Source organism: Centroberyx affinis, unplaced genomic scaffold (genome assembly GCF_046629955.1).
Source record: "Centroberyx affinis isolate AG114_WGS23_722 - 3 ecotype Tasmania unplaced genomic scaffold, CSIRO-AGI_Caff_v1 ptg001547l_1, whole genome shotgun sequence".
NCBI classification, from domain to species: Eukaryota; Metazoa; Chordata; class Actinopteri; order Beryciformes; family Berycidae; genus Centroberyx; species Centroberyx affinis.
The window spans coordinates 654,721-658,861 of NW_027280002.1; positions in this window are offsets into that span (position 1 = coordinate 654,721).

A 4,141-nucleotide genomic window follows, 5' to 3' on the forward strand; every position below is an offset into this window, starting at 1 on the left:
GTGGCTTTCTTGAATAGACTTTGGTCACTATCCATCACTTGCCCTGTAAGCTGGCTCCTTTCCCTCTTCTTTTTTCCTCCCCTGCTCTTCTATCAACAAAGTCTCTCACTCCCTTCAGCTTCCAAAGCTAGTTATGTTTTATGTGACAGGGTTGCTAGCCCCGTGCCCAACCTTCGTCATTTCTGGTTCAGGGAATTTTGCTGTTTGGTGTGTTATTCCACCACCCAAGTCGTTTGTCCCCCAGGTGGCCTAATGGATTACAATCTCACGCTACAGGAGACTGGACAGGTTCAGGGTGTAAAAGCAGTCTCTATATGTCAAGCCAAATTTGCGACTGCTGCTGCGGGCAGAGAGGCATCTCTCACCTCTCACCCTAGTGGGTCGAGACAGATTTGATAGCTGATGATTATAGCTGACAGCTGTCCAACATATTTCTCAGAGGTCATTCAGAGGCCTTGGTGTGTGAATAATGTCCAATTTTTACTGAACTTACTGTTTTGGGAATGACACATACAGATATACTTCTTCATTTAGTGCCTTGGCTAGGCAGTCTGCCATAAAAAAAGGGAGAGAAAAAAAAAAGATCAGGACTGCTGGATCAGGAAAATATCCCCAAAAGCCTATTTTGCACCAAGACCATCTTTGTTCTGTGATTCACAGTCAATGGAACAAGAATATTCTTGATGTAAGAACACCTGTGAAATTCACCAGTTCAAAATGAGCTTTTAGTCTGTTGAGAATAGCAGTATTATCACCTTATTTTCATGTTTTCTGACCGTGTGCACAAGCTTTGTACTATTGCTATCCATTCAGCATTCAACACACTGATGCATTCAACACACACACACCTCCCCAACGACTCCTTATTGCTTTTCCATGCAATAAAGATGAACTTGTGTCGGTTATTTTCTGCAGTTAGAGAGTAAATCGCTGCAATTCACAGTGTAAGTACAGTAAATGAAAACCGATCAGTGAGCAACATTTAATTCTGAATTACAAACAACCAAGAGCCAAGTTGAACCAACGGCCAAACAGAAATCATATGGGTGGGGGTTCAAAATTTAGGAGTAACTGCCTGCATTCAAAATGGCCATTCATTTTGAAATAACATGTTGACTGCATTTAACATAGACCAAATCTTAAAGAAAACAATGAATTAAAGTCATAGTGCTTTCAAACTAACTGCAAATGATATATTAATGTATTACAGACCAAAAAAACAAGAGTCAAGAGTAAATAAAAAAAATTTGACCCTCTTCTGCAAATTTCTGGACTATCGCTGCAAATGGGAACAACATTTGTCTGTGGCTAACTTTGAAGTGGCTAACAGTTCGCTTCATCTGATTTGTGCAGCTGCACACACAAAACCTCGTCACCTGTAGCCCTAACACACCTGGCAATGTCAAATCCAAACAGTTGGTGCACAAGTGATCTAACATTCACCTCCTGCCCCAAATCTAAATCAAAAGCCACATTACGACATACACAGCTAGAAATTCCTCAAGCCTTGTTAGCTAGCTACTGTATTAAACTGTATTAGCAACTTTTAGCTAGCTCCTCAGCATCAATGAAATAAAGTAAGGAGTGAAAGAAAGAAAGTAAGAGTTTAAAGAAAGAAAACTTTGTTACAAAACAGTGGATACATATTCACAAAACAGATTTTACTTTAAAGCACTTTTTATTGTTAAATGCAGCACAGTTAAATATCTACCCACTAGTTTAAGATGAGAAGTATGCACTTTGTGTGAGGTCCATAGGAACAATTTCAGAATTTGGTAATGCAGGGCTCTTAAACAAAAACAAGTGCATCCATTTTGGCCACAAATGCACTCAAAATTAAATTAATGTAACCTAGAAATTAAATTTGGGTGACTACTTGAATCATTTCTTTAGAGCAAACATGGCAGCTCCTCTCCTATTATCTGTTCTAAGTCTAGCCAATCAAACACCAACCTGTTTTTATTTACCTCAAAGCTGTTTTTTAATTGGCTAAGATTCAATCCCCTTCCGAGCACCGACTGTCAGATGATACTGACTCCTATCCAACCGGTCTGTTATGAAACTCATGTTTCTATGCTCCAAGTGTGCGTGTGTTTGGAACGGTGTGCTAGACAGTTTTAACACGTCTTTAGCTGTCAGAGATGTGTCAAATTGTCCAGCAGTAGAACATGAGGTGAACATGAGTGTGCTGCCACTCACGGCTGAGCAGTTACTTGAACTGATGAGTAAAAAGAGACATTTTTAAGTAATTCAGCTGTGATTTACAAAAAAGTAGTAAACTCAGTTGGCATCTGATTCCCCAAATAAATATATATATATATATATAATTATATGAAAAAATAAATAAATAAAAATACTTAGTTGCAGCTTTAATGTAGTACAGTTCTTACCATGCATTTACCTATACCATGCATTACCTAATTACCTGTACTTAAAATGACTGTAAAAGGAAAGGTTACAGAATCAACTTTAATTATCTATATGTTTATAATCACACATTCTCCTTGCAAATGTGTTTATACAGCCTCTCAGAGTAAAAGCACTGACAGATCACTGCTTTGGTCAAACGACTGTATGTACTTCAAGTTGTTCAACGAGACTGAATTCAAACCATGAGTTTAAAAGATTTTGACAGGTTGATAAAATCCCACCAGGGATCAAGCACTTCACCACATCATATTGCTGCATCACACTGATTTGCCCCCAATCAATCCTCGTAAAAAATAGTTTCCCTGTTGTCACAGCAATTCATCGGAAACAGCTAATCAAGATCTATCGAGGGGAATCGGCATCGGAACAGAAGCGCTCCCCTCTGATTGGTGGCTGGCAAATAGGAACTGGCTGTTAGAAAATCAATACGTTCCAATTAAGTGACCTTCACTCCCAATGAATGGTGATGTCCCATGGCATGTCCCATCATGGATTGTTTTCAGTTGCACTTATAAAACGTGTTGGCCTGTTGTTATTTATTATTTCTCAGTTTTCGGATGATATTCCATTAGGTTAAAAAAAAAGAAAAATGACTGCAATGCAAATGAAAGGAATTTGGATAAAGGCACACTACTCTAGCAGACACGCTAAAGGCATACGTTTTCAAGGTCAGTATGCTCATACACTGACATAACAGAACCCAGTATGCAAAACTCACAGGAGCGCGATGAATTTCAAGAAAAATGAATACGACCTGCCAAAAATGCCATCAGCTAAAATATGAGCTCTGCGAAACGGCGATGCTGCGAGGACGCAATCTGTTTCAAGAGCCCGGTTCGATTGGAATTGACAGTGTTGGTATTTCATTCACTCAACTACACACACACACACACACACTATGTACACACAGCACCATAACCGCCAACCCCCACCACCACCAAGGAAATTGCCAGCAGCGAGCTCCACTCCCTGAAGCCTAGTACGCAGAGTCAATTACGTTATTGGGTTAGCAGCCGTAATGGCCTCAGAAGGGCAATAGAAATTAGGTGCTGCACTTACACCGAGGTGGGCTGGGACAATGGGTAAATGATTGCAGCATTAGCTTACCCGCCGCCCTCCTCCACCTTCGGAGCCCTCTCTCGTAAAACACATGAAAAAATGCAATCCAATGAATCCGACTTCATTCTTGACCGCTCAGTAAATGAATGAATGAGCTGCGCGCGGGGTCCATTAACGTCAACTCATGACTTACATGTCTGAGGTTTGCCGATACAGTCTGCTCTATGAAGCAGGTCAAGAGGATGGCGCATTATTTATGAATAGCGCAGGATTTCCATAAATAATTGTATGGTTTCCACTGACTTACATCTGGTGGACATTCTATTGTGGCACTGTTGACATGGAATAATCTGGCATGCATGAACAATAAACAGTCACCCATGTCATATACTTCATGTGTAATCTGGTATCTTGTTTGTTAGTGCATTTGTGTTGGGGTGGGGCATGTCTATGTGTTCTGTTTTTGGTAGTTTTACATCTTTTTTATTGCATTCATGGATGCTTATATATTAGAAAAAGGACAATTACACTATCTATTTGCCGGTGTGTGTAATCTTGGATTTCACTGAGACCATCCCCCCGCACTTTCTCAAATACTAGCCAAAGAGATAATAGTGTAGATCAGATTCCTTGTCTTGAGGCAATTGGTCCA